Here is an 18,148-nt window from a genome sequence, read left to right as displayed (position 1 = left end):
GCCTGGTCACCATGTGTCCTCCCACAGGGACTGGGTTGTGACTTAGGGAGAAGCTGGAGCAGTAAGCCTGGAGGCGGGGGCTTGCCCACCAGGAATGGTGAATCATAGCTTAGTGGGAACACAGCCCAGGCCTTGCCAGCTTCCTCCACCATCCAACACGAGAGCGTAGCACCTCGCCTGCAGGAAGCAGAAGGCTGGCTCTCCCGGGGTTATACAGAAGGCTGGATATCCCGGGATTACACCCCCATCCTCAAGCCTTATTTCTCTTGGGGTGGAATAGAGCGGTAGGGTGGGCTTTGAAGTCACTGGGCCTTGAGATGGGGAGAGACACTAGAGACAGAAAATGAAGGTCTAACCTGAATCACAGACTCAGGCCAAGCTGTCCCCTCAAGGCTGTGGTTTAGTTATCTCCCCAGCCTGGAGATTTGGGCAGAGGAACAGTGTCCTTACCATGCAGCTATGATGAGAAAACAGAACCAGATCTAGCCCTGCACACCCTGGTTAGGCCCTTGGGAGAATAGGTGGGGCTATGGGCTGTGATGGCTGAGCCAGGTTGTCCCGAGGGTACCTGGGATGGGTGGTGACCACTGATGGGCATGCCACACCCTTTCCTGTAGATGTTATCTTGGGCACTGACATGTGGTGAGAAGGAGACCTCAAGAGGAAAGACATGGGAGGCCATCTTTTCCCAGTAAGTTCAGGGGCGTACTCCACTGGAGATGTGGCTAGGTGCTTGGTCTCTGGGAGCCTCTACCTCCTGCAGGGAGCATTTACAGTTGGAATCATCTAGCTAAGGAGGGGACCCCGGGAGGCCCATTCTGGGGTGAGGGGAGCCCCAAGGAGAGGATGGGCTAAGCCCTGGCCTTGGGACCTGGAGCCTATGCATCTCTTCCTTATAGCTATGGGCTCATTCTTGGGGAAACGAGGTGGGTGATGGAAGGGGCTGCTTGTGTTGATTTGACCTTGTTCCACAGACTCAGGCAGGGCTGTTGGGCTGTCCTGTGGGGACCTTGGGTGATCGTCAGCTTCTTAAGACTAAGAGGGCATACCTGGGACATGTGCCAAAAATTAGCATCTCCACCCCATGAAGGGACAGACAGAAGGGGAAGCAGCTGGGGCTAACAGGCATGCTCCAGGAAGAGTTGTCCCAGAAAGACTGTGTACTGCACAGCAGACCCTTTTTGTGACATTAAGCCTCACTTAGCTTCCCAAGAAACACTGGGACACCATTGGTGCAGAGGGACAGGGCTGCTCAGGACAGGTCTTGGCACTCAGGGTAGTCATCTTGGTGGGTTTTTCCTCTGCCTTCCCCTGCTTGTTGGTCTTGGCTTCTGGAGGCTTCCAGAGAGTCCTGGCCCCTTCCTCTTTTATCCTCTCCAAAATAGCACCTGCCAGGTTGGAATCTTTTCCCACAAGCTCAAGAAGACTTCCCTTAGACTCTGCAAACACATATCTGCCCTTGTAGAAAGCAATGAGAAATCAAAAACACACAGGGATGGCTTAAAGGTTCTAGAAGCTTGTTATCCCAGCCTCCCTGCACACCAAAAATGAGTTCACCTAGATGAGTTGAACACCAGGAATACTAGGGGACTTCAGTCTCCATGGAGTAAGTGGGCATGTTCCTCACAAACCATAGTAAGAGGCAGGTTCTAGGAGGAGGAAGCCCCCTACTCTGGTCTGAGTGGGTGGTTGGGTGAGCCATACCTGTGTATTACCCAACCTAGTATTGAAGTCCAGCCTCTAAGCAGCCTTCAGGGACCCCCAACAATGCTGCTCCTCTTGGCACGTACTGTCTGGTTCTCTGCCTCAGGAAGAAATGTTCATAGCTCTTCTGACAGGGAGGAACTTCTCTTGGGCCACTGGATTGTAGGTTGTAGCAAATTCAGGTGAAGAAGGGGCTGCCCCTGGGTGGATGTGGGACTGTCTCTGCTGGAACGTGCTCCTCAGCTGGGCACAGGCCAGACTGGGCAAACGGAGGCCTGGCAGAGACAAGCAGAGAGAGAAGGAAGGTAGCCAGCTGTATGCAGCCTCAGTCCCTGCTGGCTCTGAGCAATCAGGACTGATCCCTAGTTGCTGGTGTTCCTCCAGTGCTGTACACAGGCTTCTGGGGGGATGGGGACACAGCAGGAAGGGCATCAGGGCAAGGAGAGGTGACATTACCATGTCAGCTATTCTGCATTCTCTACCTTTTGTTCAGGCAGGGCCATGGGACAAGCTTTGGACTCTGGACATGGGTCAAAGTGACATGTGTCTGAAACCTTAGAGTGGAACTAGCCCACCTTGGCATCTTATAGCTGCCTCTCTAGCCCAATGATTCTTCCTAATACTGTGACCCTTATTTAATATAGTTCCTCGTGTTGTGGTGACCCCCCAACCATGAAATTATTTCTGTTGCTTTTTCAAAACTGTAATTTTGCTACTATTATGAATCATAAAAAGTAAATATCGTAAATATTTTCCGATGGTCTTGGGTGACCCCTGTTGAAGGGTTGTTTGACCCGCCCCACCCCCACCCCCACCAAGGGGTCATGACTCACAGGTTGAGAACCACTGCTCTAACCCAACACGCTGATACTTGATCCTCCCGGTAGGTGCACTGAGACCTTTGTGTCTGCTCTGTCTGCAGACACAATCCTGAGGCAGGGGTCAGAGAAAGTCCCTGTGGAGTGATGCTAAAGCCTTATATGATGAGTCTCTCTGAGGGAAGGGCCCTCCAGGGGAAGAGAACAGGAGGGAAAGGACCTTGACCTCAAACCAAGAAGTCCATGTCTGGAGAGGGGGCAGAGAGAGCAGTAAGCTGATCAGGAGCCAGGCTCCTGAACACTAACCTCTCTGGCCCTGAGGGAGACATGGGTGACGACCCTAAGGTGTGCAGTCCAGGGGAGGTCTGAGCAGATCGACAGGACCTGATGCTTCTTGGTAGAAGGACTTCAGACCAGCATGGGCCAGCACTTTGAGCCCATTTAGGATGCCACGTCAACACCGGATCTGAATTGCCCTCGAGCCAAGTTGGCACGTTTGTAAATGGGCTGGAGAAGCCTGCGAGGCAGAGGTCAGGGTACCAGCTTCGACTGAACGAACCAGTCGAAGCTGGTACTGGGTAGCAAGAAAAGTAAGTGGTCAGGTCTGAGCATGGGGGCCTGATGACGTCATGCTTTCGGTGTTGACTTCTGAACACAGACCCTGGGGAGAGGACAAGCTTGCCTCCAGAGGGGTCACAGAGGTCTGGGTGTTTCTGTGTATACATGAGTTGATCCGTTCCTGGGAGCTGCTGTCTGCTGGCCTGGGGCCAAGAGGACATTCAATGAGGTGCAGATGGGGGCTGGGAGTGGGGAGACAGGACTGTTGACAGGATGCAGAATAGGTTAAAAAAAAAAAAGTGGATCTTGGAACAGGCCTGGGACACGTGCCTCTCATCACAGCTCTTTGGGAGGCTGAGGTAAGAATACTTGAGCCCAGGAATTTGGGACCAGCTTGGGAATTTGGGACCAGCTTGGGCAATATAGTAAGATTCAAAAAGAAAACAATGAAAAGAGTCTCTCTCTTCCCCATTGGCCTGAGTACGTATGTGCTTGCCTATGTGCCTGTGTGTGTATTGAGGTGGCTGGAATCATTGGGATATCTAGCCACAGCATCTATGTGGGGCTTGGTCCTTTATCTCACCAAGCTAAGTTCCACCTTCTCCTTAGGGTCTTGAGAATCTGCCTTCTCCACACCTAGCTTTGCTGGAGGAGCATGTCAGGTGAGCAGAGGGACCAGGACACCACGGCAGGCATGCAAGTAGCCATATGAGCTCTGCAGACACAGCATGCATGCGTATGACCACACGAGCTTCCCTCAGGGCAGCGGAGTGGGCCCTATCCATGTGTTTCGTGACCACCACAAGCTGCAGCTCTGCTGCCTGTCTCATACTTCCCCGTGATCCAGCTGCTGGGAAATGTCTTTCCCCTCCAACAGCTGCATGTCACCGCGTGTCCCAGGAGAACGCAGCCCCAGCGCTGAGCCCCATGAGGGCAGCAGATGTGTTTGTACCACCAGCAGAGTTTATTTTCTTGTGGAAACAGCTATTTAGAGGGACATTTGCCAGAGACAACTGGAATGGCGAAGAAAGGCTGCTTAGATTAGGGGCTCAGTGCTTCTCAGAGGTATTTAAATTGGGTCCTGGCTCAAGAGCAAACTTGGCGGTCATTTAGTCCAACTTCTCCATTTTATCGTTCCTCAAACCTTGGTTCAGAGAAGTTCTGGGTGCTCAGCGGTCTTATGGCATGCCCTAACACTGTGTTAGTGGATAAATAGCTTCCTCAGCACCAAGCCCTGTGTGGCGCAGGGGCCCAGTTGGGTCACAAAGCATGGTGCCTCCCCTCTTCCCCCACCCCTGCAAGGGTCAGATATAACATACAGGAAACTTAGAAGAAATCATATTTAAAAGAACACAGAGGCTAGAGAGATGGCTCATCAGTTAAGAATGTGCGCTGCTTTTACAGAGCTTCAATTCCCAGGATCCATGCTGGGCGACTCACAACTCCAGCTTCTGATATTCTGATGACCTCTTCTGGCCTCCATGGGTACTACATGTACACATGTATACACACACACACACACACACACACACACACACACACACACTGGCATTACAATTTTCATTTGATGACCCATGTGGTCTGGAGCACCCTTCTTCGTTCATATTTTAGACTCATAGAATTAGGCTTACCAGCGCAAGATCAAGTCAGTGAACTCAGATCGTCTCCCAGCCCCAGCTCTGACTGGGGGGACTAGTGGCAGTTGACAGGTGCTCAGGGATGAGGAGGTGAACCCTGTTTTTCCCATGCTCCAAGGGGTGACCCCATGCCCAGGAACATATAGGCAGAACTTAAGGAGTTACTTTTTTTAAGGCCATAGATAGGCATCCTGTTTCCAAAACTAGCAGAGCAGCACAAGGAATGAGTTGATTTAGGTTCAGAGCTGGTCATTACAAACGACCCCTGCTGAGAGGGAGTGCTGTGGTCTTCTTTGTGTTGTAAAATGCACATTTTCAATTCAAAGATGTGTGCTACTTTTGGAATCTGAGAAACACACAAAACCCTCTTTTAAAAGATACAGTTGTTTCAACAAGGGTTGGAAATGGATACAAAAGAATGAGGCTGGGTTCCTTCGCTGAACATGACTTAGGCAGATCCCAGGCTCAACAGGCAAACTAAGACTATTTAATAGTCTGAGAAGATATGGGAGCACTCCTTGGTGGCTTTGGGTTTACAAGTCAATAGAAATGTAAACTTCTTATATAAAGATAAAAAGGCACAAGCGAAGGAACATACAGATGAATAGGAATCTATCAAAGTTAAAAATTACCATTAAAAATGGGGCAAAGGGGGCTGGGGGTCAGGGGGAGCTGGCTCATTGGTAAAGGGCTTGTCCCACAACCATGAGGATCTGGGTGTCCTGGTCCAGTTTGGATCTGTAAAAAGCCAGGCATGGTGGTGTATGCCTGTAATCTCAGCACTGGGGAGGTGGAGATGGAATCCCTGAGACATGCTAGCCAGCCAGTCTTGTTGAATCAGTGAGTTCTGGGTTTAAAAAAAAAAAAAAAAAACAAAGTTCTGGCTTTAGAAAAAATAAAAGGTGGAGAGCAATTGACAAGTACATTCATTGTTGGTCTCTGACCTCTACCCACTATGCTCATACACACACAGGCAGGTACACACGTACAGTGCAAGGAAAAGCACACAGAATGGGAGGAAACACGCAGAATTTATAAAGTTCCCTTGCATCTCAATAATTAAGAAGACCACTGTTCTAGTCTCCTTCCTGTTGCTGTGATTAAACACTCAGGCCAAAAGCATTGTAGTGGAGAAAGGCACTTATTTGGATCAAACCTCTCTGTTATGGACCATGTCTTAGTTAGGGTTTCTATTCCTGCACAAACATCATGACCAAGAAGCAAGTTGGGGAGGAAAGGGTTTATTCGGCTTACACTTTCTTACTGCTGTTCATCACCAAGGAAGTCAGGACTGGAACTCAAACAGGTCAGGAAGCAGGAGCTGATGCAGAGGCCATGGAGGGATGTTCCTTACTGGCTTGCTTCCCCTGGCTTGCTCAGCCTGCTGTCTTATAGAACCAAGACTACCAGCCCAGAGGTGGCACCACCTACAGGGGACCTCCCACCTTGATCACCAATTGAGAAAATGCCTTACAGCTGGATCTCATGGAGGCACTTCCCCAACTGAAGCTCCTTTCTCTGTGATAACCCCAACCTGTGTCAAGTTGACACACAAAACCAGCCAGTACAATTGACCCCTGTCAACTTGACACACAAACACATCACTAGTAAGCCTCAACCCTTAGTTTTTATTCATCCCCAAGATCTAAATAACTTTAAAAGTCCCACAGTCTTTACATATTAAAAGTTCAGTCCTTTTAAAATATCCAATATCGTTTAAAATCCAAAGTCTTTTTACAATTATAAGTTTCTTAATTGTGGAATCCACTAAAATATTTTCTTCCTTCAAGAGGGAAAAATGTCAAGGCACAGTCACAATCAAAAACAAAAATTAAACTCCAACTGCCCAATGTCTGAGATCCAACTCACAATCTTCTGGGCTCCTCCAAGGGCTTGGGTCACTTCTCCATCCATGCCCTTTGTAGCACACATGTTGTCTTCTAGGATCCAGCTGCCTGTACTCCACTGCTGCTGCTGTTCTTGGTGGTCATCTCATGGTACTGGCATCTCCAAAACGCTGCTGTCTTCCACTGTAACTAGGCTTCACCAACAACCTCTCATAGGCTCTCTTCATGGTGCCAAGCCTCAAATCCTTTGCATGACTCCTTCAGTCCTGGGCCCTCAATTGCAACTGAGGCTGCACCTTCACCAATGGCCTTCCATGGCCTCTCACAGTGCCAAGCCTCAGCTGCTCTGCGTGACCCCTTCATGCCTTCAAAACCAGTACTACCTGGGTAACTCTTACACATTACCAGGTCCAGCCACAGCACAGGTACAACCTTGGCTATCTCTGGAACACAGCCTCTGTGCTCTCAGAAAACACTTCCCAGAAGATGTCACCTCAATGATGCTGGTCTCTTCTTAAACACCGCTAATTTCTTAGCTCCTGCTAACCAGCATCAATAGTCCCAGTAATGTAAAGTTTTCACTTTAGTAGTTCTGGTATCTTGTTAATCACAGTTGGTTCTTCAGCCCCAGCTAACCAGAACCACAGAATCTTCACAATCAAAATTGCAACGGCCCTGAAAAGAGTCTTTAATCTTCCCTCTGAAATTTCACAAGCCAGGCCTCTATCTTCTGCACTGTTCTCAACATTATCTTCCAAGCTCCTACACAACATTCGACAGAGCTCTTAACACCGAATGGATCTTCTGGCCCAAAGTTCCAAAGTCCTTCCACAGTCCTCCCCAAAACATGATCAGGCTGTCCCAGGAATACCCCACTATGCTGGTACCAATTTGTCTTAGTTAGGGTTTCTATTCCTATACAAACATCATGACCAAGAAGCAAGTTGGGGAGGAAAGGGTTTATTCGGCTTACACTTCCATACTGCTGTTCATCACCAAGGAAGTCAGGACTGGAACTCAAGCAGGTCAGGAAGCAGGAGCTGATGCAGAGGCCATGGATGAATATTCATTACTGGCTTGCTTCTCCTGGCTTGCTCAGCCAGCTCTCTTATAGAACCCAAGACTGCCAGCCCAGAGATGGTCCCACCCACAAGGGGCCTTTCCCCCTTGGTCACTAATTGAGAAAATACCCCACAGCTGGATCTCATGGAGGCACTTCCCCAACTGAAGCTCCTTTCTCTGTGATAACCCCAGCCTGTGTCAAGTTGACACATAAAACCAGCCAGTACAGACCATCATAGAGGGAAGCCAGGAACCTGAAAGCAGAAACCATTGAAGAATGCTGCTTGATGGCTCACTGAGGGGGTCTCACTTAGCTGGGGATGGTGCTGCCCACAGTGGGCTGGGCTCTCCTACATCAGTTGATGATCAAGGCAATCCCCTGACATGCCTGATTGCCAATCTGATCTAGGTGATTCCTCAATCTAGGATTTCCTCTCAGATGACTCAAGGCAGTATCAAGTTGACAGTTAAAGCTGACAACAACCAGACAATAACCTACCTAGAAAATGGCTAAGGATCAGAAATGAAAATCCTTTCCAAGGAAGATAGATACAAAGTATCCACTGAATGCAGGAAAAGACACTCAAGAGCATAAGTCATTAAGGAAATGAAAACTGGCTGATGTCACACAGTGCTTCAGACCCAGGACGGTGGCCACAGCCAATACCAAGTGTGAAAGAGATGTGAACACATGGGTCAACCGGGTCTTTCTGATGGAAAAATAAAATGCAGCTTAGACTGCTGAGCACGGAGGTGCCTACGTCTTGGCAGCAAGGCCATCTAACTGAGTGCTCCTGACAGCTGGAGCAGCAGCTCAGAGCAGCATTAGTCACCATATCCCAACCGGGAAACTACCCAACTTTCCACCGGCCGATGCGAGGATGAATTACGTGTGGTATCATGATCGTGCAATGCAATATTATTTGGCACTGAAGAAGATGAAGGCCTGACACAGGCTAGACACGGAAGACCTTGAAAACATTCCACGGAGGATAACAGGGCAGTCATAGCAAACCGCACCACATGATCCCACTTCTGTGAAATGTCCCAACTAGGGAAATCTGCAGAGACAGAAAGTGGATTAGCGGTTGCCTGGGGCTGGAGGAGAAGGGAGGTGGAGGGACTGTTCACAGGATATGGTTTTGGGAGTGGATGAAAAAGTTCTAAAATTAGATCGGGCTGATGGCGGCACGACCCTGCGACAGAGTGAACCCAGGGAAGCTTCCAGTTTAAGGAGTGAATGCACGGCACATTAGCCACACTAGCCACACCTCTGAGGCTGTTAAAGATGGAAAAGCAGAGATACTGAGTGGCAGGAAAGGAAAAGAAGGGGAGGGTAAGGCTGGAGCGGGGAGAGGGGAGCAGGGGAGGAGGATACAAGCTGTAGAGCTGCTACTGTGCTCCACACCCAAGGACTGCCTCACATCTTCATCTTGTCTGTAAAGATTGGTATACTGTGTCTGGAGGTGATAGCCCCATCCATCCCCAGTGCCTGGCCTGTGCCTGGGTACCACCTGCCCCGTTTCCTGCTACAGCAGCTGGAGGTTGGCTGGGATGGGAGAGCGGGAACCAGGCTCAGCAGGCAACAGGGCCCCTCTTGCCAAAGCCATCTTTCCAGAGAATCTCAGGGCTAAAGACAGGACTGGCCCTGACAGCTTAAGGGGCCTGACACTGTGGCCACAGGCCACCTTGTAGTTTCCTTCAGCAGAAGCACTCAGAGCCGTGAGCCCAAGTGATTCCCTTGCTGCCCTAGGCCTTGTCACCATGGTGACCACCTGTCTCTGAAGGACAGGATGTAGTCAGACTGTCAATCTGTCCTCACAGAACTCTGGCCCAAGTAGGTGTGGAAGGGACTAAACTCCTCCAGTGGGTTCTCAGTGATGTTCTCTGGGAGCAAGGAGGCCATGGGGGCCATACAGGGTTAGAAGCCAGGAATTAGATTCACAAGAATGGATGGAGCAAAGGGCTATCCCAGGAATGTGGAGAAGACAAACTCTTTCTTTGTTACTTGCTTTCTTTCTTTCCTTTTCTTTGGCAGTGTTTCTCTGTGTAACCCTGTCTGTCCTGTCCTGGAACTAGCTCTGTAGACCAGGCTGACCTTGAACTCAGAGATCTGCCTGCCTCTGCCTCCAGAGTGCTTGAATTAAAGTATGCACTACCATGCCCAGAGAAGACAAACTTTTTAACGTGGGCTCAGGACCACAGATGGCACTGATGGAGACAGACAGGATTTTAGGAGGATCAGCAAGAGGGCCATGCAAGGCGAGACACATACCAAACCCTCTTTTACACTTGAGACAACGGAAGCCTTTCCAGCTGTGACCTGATACTAGATTCAGGGAAACAATAATGAAGTGAACTCACCAGCGGAGACTCATGTAGGCAAAACACACCAATATTTACTGGGCATGCATGTCTGGCTCATGGCCTGCAGTCCACACTCACCTCAGGACTGCTGAGGTGAGTGAAACCCAATGGAACATTGTAAGCTTAGTTAGAAAATTTTATATCTATCTCTATCTCTATCTCTATCTCTATCTCTATCTCTCTCTATCTCTATCTCTATCTCTATCTCTATCTCTATCTGCTATATTGTGTGGTTCTTGAGCATGAACACTGTAGATGACAATATTAAGTCCTCACGTCAAAGCCGCCTTCCCCCACCCCTGGACTGACACTCACAGCTCAGGCCAAGGGCTTATGTCACTGATAGGCTGCTGTTCCTGAAGCTAGCAAAAGAAAAAGCTGTGGAAAAACTGGTAGAAGATGTGAAGAGAAGGAAGTGCAAAGTCCCCCACATGTGTGAAAAGGACCCTGATCCCTTTCCAAAGACATAAACCTGAATTTAAGCAGCCCCGTGAATCCATGTCTCACATGGCTTGGGTAACAACTTCACCCAGAGATGCATTGGGAACAGGTATGTTGGCCAATAGGAGTGAGCACCAATCCTCAGGAGCAGAGGGACTCACGGGGGCCCACGGAGGCTCTAGAGGGGTCAACAGGAGCGTGCGGGGGCTCACAGAGGCTCACAAGGGTGTGCTGGTCTCACGGGGACTTACAGGGGCCCACAGGGGCCTGCAGGGGGCCACCGGTCTCCACAGGGGTCAACAGGAGCGTGCGGGGGCTCACAGAGGCTCACAAGGGCATGCAGGTCTCACGGGGACTCACAGGGGCCCACGGGGACTCACAAGGGGCCCACAGGGGCCTGCAGGGAGCCACCGGTCTCCACAGGGGTCAACAGGAGCGTGTGCGGGGGCTCACAGAGGCTCACAAGGGCATGCTGGTCTCACGGGGACTCACAGGGGCCCACGGGGACTCATGGAGGTACAAGGGGGACTGCAGGGGGTCACCAGGCCTCACAGGGGTCAACAGGAGCGTGCGGGGGGCTCACAGAGGCTCACAGGGGCATGCGGGGACTCACAGGGGCTCAAATGTCTTGCCCAGTCACGTATTTAAGTGGCTTTGCCCCACTGGTGCCATGTCTCTGGGCATGCTAGGAGCACACAGTATCATTCCTATAAGCTGTTTACTGTGGTTATTCACAGTGATAGCAAACCAGAAAACTCCCTAAGTTTCTTGTGTAGGCAGGTAGCACCGGTCCATACCACAAGGTGTGGGGTACAGCCTCAGGGAGGTAGGGAGAGCAAGGGGCTGTTGATGTCTCCTGAGCAAGTGTATGCAGGGTAGCGCCTGGGATTCTCCGAGGTAGATTTGTTTGTGTTTCTGGTGTTTTCCAGAATCATGGGGAAGGTAATTCCCGAAGTAATTATGGAAGCCATCCATGGGTGGGGTGGGGGTGAGAAGAGCAAGGGAGCTATGAATAGCTGACCTTGGCCTTCCTGTGGCTGGTGTTTACCCTACAAGAGTGCTTTATTGGAGAAAAATAAATAAATGGGAGACAGATAGGAATAAGCCAATCTAAGTGTTGGTCACACTGGTGTGAGAAATTCAATAGTTTAAATCGCACCTCCCAGCTGCCCCTCCAAGGCCTTTTTCAGCAGTAAATCTTGCTGAGATAAGTCTAAGGACAAACTAAAAAAAAAAAAAAAAAAAAGGAATGGACTTTTAAAAGTTAGGTGTTCCTAAGGAGACACCCTTATCATGCTCCAAGGCGCAGGAGCTTGGTGAAAGGAGTTGGAAGTAGGAGGCAGAGGCTAGGGAGGAGTGCTGAGAAATGATGTCTTCTAGGCGTGGCATGGCTGCACACACTCTGTATCCCACAGTGGGTTAGCCTAAGGGCACCAGAGAGGCATTAGATCGGATCCTTCACCTTTCCTTTGTGGATGGGGAGGGGCTTGTGAGGACCCAGCCCTTCTCTAGGATCTAAAGGATATTAATGGCTGTGGAAGGAGGGGGAGTTGTTTTCTCTAGTGGTGTATCCAGTGGGAAGTTGTCCTGCTCAAATAGATAATCCCAACCCTTTCATGCTTATACAAACAAACCTGATAAAAGTCTGTGGGACACACACACACACACACACACACACACACACACACACAGAGAGAGAGAGAGAGAGAGAGAGAGAGAGAGACAGACAGACAGACAGACAGACAGACAGACAGACAGACAAAGAGAGATACGCAGACACATACAGACAGAGACAAAGAGAGACAGAAAGACAGAGAGAAACTGAGAGAGATACACACACAGAGAGACAGAGATAGACCGACACACACACACACACACACACAAGGGGGTGGCAGAGGATGATACAGAGATAGAGACAGAGACAAGAGGGAGGAGCTAGCATGAGCCTGTTATTTCAAGAGGCAAAGGCAGAAGGGTTTCTGCATGTTAAAAGGGTGCCTGGTCTACATAAAGAGTTCTGGGCCAACTTAGTCTACATTAGGAGTTTTGGGTCAGCCTGGTCTACATTATGAATTGTGAGGGAGGGTGGTGCAACCTGGCCTACATAAGGCATTTCAGGTCAGCCAGGGCTGCAGAGTAAGATTATGCTTTAAAGAAACGTTTTCCAAGCAAAAGGACTAGCAGGAGAGACCGTATAGGAACATTGTCTTTCCTGATGGGAGACAGCAGCTCTCTGAATCTTGCTGAGGAGGCAAAAGGAGGGCAGCCTGGCCTGCCGCTGAGATGGAGATTGTATTGGCTGAGTCTGGCCAGCGCACAGCAGGAGGTTCTGTGGCTCTGAGCTCTCTCCCAGAGTTCTGTGCTCTGGATGGAGCGCCTAAGAAGACTGACTATGCATAGGGAACGCTATGGAGGACCAGGGAAGAGCTGAGTGCTGAACTTGAGCAAGTGTCCCTGAATCCCTGAGGGACAGAAACTGGTGACCTGTCCTAGGACCACCCCAAGACCACAGTCTCGATGACACATCTGGGACATCTAGAGCTAAGCTCTAGCAGAGCAACTGTCATTCATTAAAGAGGCTAGAATAGAGGGATAAAAGAAAGGGGGTACAAAAGGAACCGGGGCCACTTAATAGGACCTAGGGTGCCTTTTCATGTTGCTCATCTGACCTGAGCTCCACACCTCCTCCAGCTCACAGCTGCAAACACCCAGGAGCACAGACAGCACCTCCCCAGGGCTCCAAGCTGGTGAGTCTCTTGGTATAGTTGGTGGGGTAGGGCATGCTAGGGGCTGCGTATGCAACCACAGCCTGGCACGGGGCCATTCAGGCTGTGAGACAGTGGGTGTGGCTTTGGTCTCCGCCCTCTCACTGCAAGCCTAAGCATGGCAGACCCTGCAGCCCGTGGGGAGAGCCACTGCTCCTCCCAAACAGGCAGCTACTTCAGCTCAGCTCAGCAGGCAGGGCAGAAAGGATGACAGGTGCCACCGCCCCCGTCTGCCTGTCACTGGGAACCAGCTGCCTCCTGTCAGCAGCTTGTCAAGTCCAAGGACCAGGACAAACAGTCCTGCTGAGCTGCCGCTCCCTGACCTGCCCCCAGCAGGCCTCTTTCACGGCCAGCACGTGCTTCTGTCCTCTTGGCTTTAGGGTCTGGCCTGAACAGGCCCTGCAGGAAGGAGAGAAGGGGGCCATGATAGGGCGAGGAGCCTAGAAAGATGCTCTTGGGAAGAAGGCTGCTGATGGAGAAACATGGGAAGGCTTCCTTGAGGAGGAGGCAGTGGGAAGAGAAGGGATGGAGTGGATTGGGGGAGCAGGAGTGCAGATAGGATGGGGGTGTTTTAGATCCATGAGGGTGAGTCTGGAGCAGGACCTTCTTGGACACAGTGGGCCTAAGATGGGTGCCATTTGAAAAGGTAGGTGTCCCTGGGGGTTCTGGGCTGCGGACACCCCCAGTGGAGCTGGCTTAGGGCCAGCTGATGTCCCCACTTCACACCAGGAGAAAGAAGAAGCAGAGGCAAGAAGGACATTGAGGCACCCAGCTCCCACCCACTGCACCACCCACTGCTGATTTCTGCCCCATCCAGGTGCCCTTCTGCCGCTGGTTGGCACAGCAAGTTATAGCAATGTTGGCAGGACCGTGGCTCTGTCTCAGTGAAGCCCTGGCCTCTTCCTACCACTGAGACACTGGGAGCATAATGGATGTCCTCGTGGAGAGAGCACTGTCTTCAGATTGCTTTCATTTTTTTCCTGTGATATGTTTCCTTTGTGGCGATGCTACGTATTCCTGTTTAAACAGCGTACGCTCATTCTGAGACTAAGTGAGAAGTTTTCCGTCTGCTATGGGCTGTAAGGAAACTCAACCTAACACTGGCTATAGAGCAGGGGACTCCTGAGGGCCAGAGAGGGTGGCACAGGGAGACACTGAGACCAGCCTGTGACCTCTGCACCACCAGGAACCATGATCACACCAGGACTGCCAGGCTAGTAGCTAGGGCTGCCGGCAGCAGAGGCTGCTCTGCTGTCCTTAAAGGCAACCCCAACTAGAACCAACCAGGCATGACCTTGTCAGAGAATCCTCTCAAGGGAAGAGCTAAAGTCAAGGGGTAGACCCTGATCATGATGTGACTAGGCCTCAGCCCTCTCCCCTCAGCTGCCTTCCCAGAGCTGTCCCTGAGACCCAGCCTTATCCTGATGGCTATGTGCCAGCCTTATCCTGGGCTGGAGCTCTGTCTGGACACATAGCCTACAGCACGGGGCCTAAGAGGGCTAGGGGGAGACAGAGTGAGGCCAAGCGTGTACAGACTCAGTGATGCAGGTTGGGCTGTGTCCCTGTATGCTGCATCTGTGGCCCTTCATTCTCCTGAGTGCTCCCCTATCTGTCCTTTGGTCTCATCTTGCTCGGTGGATGACTGAGACCTAGAGGTGAGTTCACAGCCCATGGAACCTCTGAACTCTAAAAAGCCACCCTGGAAGGACACACAGGATCCACCAACCTTTTTGGAGCCCCAAGGGACACTGAAAGAGCCCAGTGCCTAAGGGAACTCAGAATCACTCTGCCCAAGGCTGGCATCCAGTGTGCTTTCTCAGGCTGCGGGATTCCGCACATATTTTCTGAAGCCTTGATGGGCATGCTAAAGCAGTAAATTGGGGCCCACACTGGCCAGTCAAGACCACCTGAGAAGCCTGGATTTTGTGTGTTCATGTGTCATACTTCACTCATTCTTAGCATCCGGCCTGGAGAGCTCAAATTCTGGGATCATCAAGGAGGCTCCAAATAGAGGGAACAGTTGGGGGCCTGGAGCCACTTACTGCCTGCTGTAACTCTCAAAGCAGGCAGCGGTATAGCTTAAATATATGCCTGCCTATAAAGGGTACCATGATCTGCCCCAGCCAAGCCTGGGTGACTGGGATGCAGTCAGGATGGAATTGAGTCTTGTGTCTGTTGTCTTGCTGGGCATGTCTGCTAAGTCCTGAGGCCTCTCTCCGCAGGCCAAGAAGAAGGCCTGATCTTGCCCAGCCTGGTCTAGATAAATTGGGGTACAACTCCTAGCAAGTTAACTTTGGCAGCTGGGATTAGGGCCGGGTTGGGCCTGTAAACAGGGATTCAGAGACTAGCAGAATTCTTATAGAGTGTGTCTGAGGCATCCACTGGTCTTTCTTGAGCTTCAGCGCCTCCTGGTGGTGGGAGGCCATCACTTACAGTAGGCTGTGGGTACTTCAACGTTTTGCCTCCCCAGTCCACTGGGCCTTTGGATTTGAGCTCTGATTAGGAACCTCACACCTGAGAAGGGATTGTGAATCTGGGCCTGGAATCAGAAACTAAGGGATACAGGCAAGGGGAAGGGGTGGGTACCCCAGAGAAAACCAGCCTCCTAGGCCACCGTTTCTCATCCCCAAACAGAGCAAACCTGGTGCCATCTTTACTGGTCCACTTCTCTGCAAGCTGACTTGGAATTGCTCTCTGTGGGTGTTGGGCTAAGTTCAGCCTAACAACAGGGTTTTCTGGAGAGGGGTGTGTGTCAGGTGTGTCAGGCCATGTGGCATGTCACTCTGGATACACAGGCCAAGGCGTGCTCCACCTGTCCCTGTGTAACTCTCCCTGGAAACCAGAAGCCCACACAGGGGCACCTGGAGGGACATTTGTGAGAGGCTACTGGTTGGGTGGGAGACTGAACTGGGTGTCTTCTGGACATTTGTCCTGCAGCCGGGCTCACATCCACTGAACTTGCTGATATGACCTGGGGAATGAGGACCGGGAATTACCAGCTAGAAAGGGCGCTGACCAGCCTGGCACCAGGGGTCCTTGGGTAGTATTAAACTCACCCACTCATGTCTAATTGTATGATATTTCTCCGACGAGAAAATCTCTGAACATGTGGATAAGCATCCAGACAAGAGGCCTGTAGGGGCCTCTCAGACCCGCGACTACCCACTGCCCTCTGGCTCCTGGGCAGCTCTCAGTCCAGTGTGCTGTTTCTCAGGGTTTGTGTTCCCGAGCAGTTTGCCTCTGTTTACTGCAAGTTGTGCCTCTGTGTTTAATGCTGAGTGATGTCATTGTTTTTCTCATGAGTTTCTCTCTGTAAATTTCTGGGATTGCAAGCACATGAAAACCAATTTGATGGGCATTGTGTGGTTTGAATAAGAACGGCCCCCATAGGCTCATATATTTGAAGGTTTAGTCACCAGGGAGTGGAATTCTTTGATAGGTTGAAAATGATTAGGAGGTGTGGCCTTGTGGGAGGAAGTACGTCATTGGGGGTGGGCTTTGAGGTTTCAAAAAGCCCATGCCCCGCCCAGTGTTTTGGCTTGTGGATCAGGATGTAGCTCACAGCTCCTTCTCCATTACCGTGAGTGCTGTCATGGCCCCGCCATAGTGACATGGACTAAATCTCTGAAACTGTAAGCAAGGTCCCAGTCAAATGCTTTCCTATATAAGAGTTGCCTTGGTCATGGTGTCTCTTCACAGCAGTAGAACAGTGACTAAGACAGGCATAGAGAGAGAGGTTCGGTGCTTGTTTCTTTAGAGTAGATTCCTGTGAGTCCCAGCAGGTGTCCTCCGTTTGCTGGTTTGTTTGTTTTTGTTGTTGTTGTTAAAACTTCATACTATAGCCCAGGCTAGACTTGAATTTACCAGATAGTCCAGGCTGGCCTTGAACTTGTGGCAATCCTCCTTTCTCAGTCTGTGGCAAGGGTACTGATGTTGCAGTCATGAAACACTGCACCAACAGTTCACATGGTTCCCAGAAAGTGCCTGTTTCTTCCAGTCCTCACCAGTAGCCAAAGTTCAGAGACTGTGGATGTCTCCAAAAAGGTTCAGTTTTTGTCAAACTAAGCTCTTTGTGAAGTAGCCAGCTAAACTATCATTTTTATTACATCTTTTCAAATTCTTCTGGATTAACGTTTGATTATTCTGTTGATTTTTCAATTCTGCTAAAATTTAGCAGTTCTCTCTTTCTCTCTCTCTCTCTCTCTCTCTCTCTCTCTCTCTCTGTGTGTGTGTGTGTGTGTGTGTGTGTGTGTGTGTGTGTGTGTGTTTGTGTGTGTGTGTAAGCCAGAGAGTGATGCCAGGTCAATCTCACTTTATTTGTTGAGTCAAAGTTCTGTCCTTCTTGCTCCTTCCCCCCACCCCCACCCCCAATCTGGAGCTCACCAGTTTGAGCTGGTCTCTCTAGCCAACTTGACCTGGGTTACTGTGGGTTCTGGGGATCTGAACTCTGTTCCTCATACTAATGTAGCAAGTGTTTACCCACAGAGTCATCTCTCCAGCCCCTAATTTAACAGGTCTATTCATTACCTTATTCTTTTAACTTGATGGGCTGATATCACAGAGGTTCAATACACTGTTTTCCTTCCCCTCTATCCCAGTCAATACTTTGCATGTTGAAAATTCACCCTCAGCCTTGGTCTGCTGTCTTGTTTAATAACCTGAGTTTCCTGCCTCAGGATTTCTGTTGTGTGGCATGAAGTGTTCTGCCCCATGTAGCTGGTGGATGATCGCCAAGTCACCCATGTCACTCTCATGGGCCTGCAGTGAGGTCCAGCTTCCTTATAGTCTGGATTTTACCCCTCGAAGTTTCCCCAATGTGGGATTTGTCTCACTGGTCCCAGTGTATGTCTGACTTAATTCCTTATAGCTTTAAATATGAATAGAGCTTATCAGCAGGACAAAGTATTTTTTTTCCAAGTGAATCTTAGGATGTTTTATTTTTAAATATT

The sequence above is a fragment of the Mus musculus genome, chromosome 1, assembly GCF_000001635.26.
Source record: "Mus musculus strain C57BL/6J chromosome 1, GRCm38.p6 C57BL/6J".
Taxonomy (NCBI): domain Eukaryota; kingdom Metazoa; phylum Chordata; class Mammalia; order Rodentia; family Muridae; genus Mus; species Mus musculus.
Note: the sequence above shows the minus strand (reverse complement) of the source record.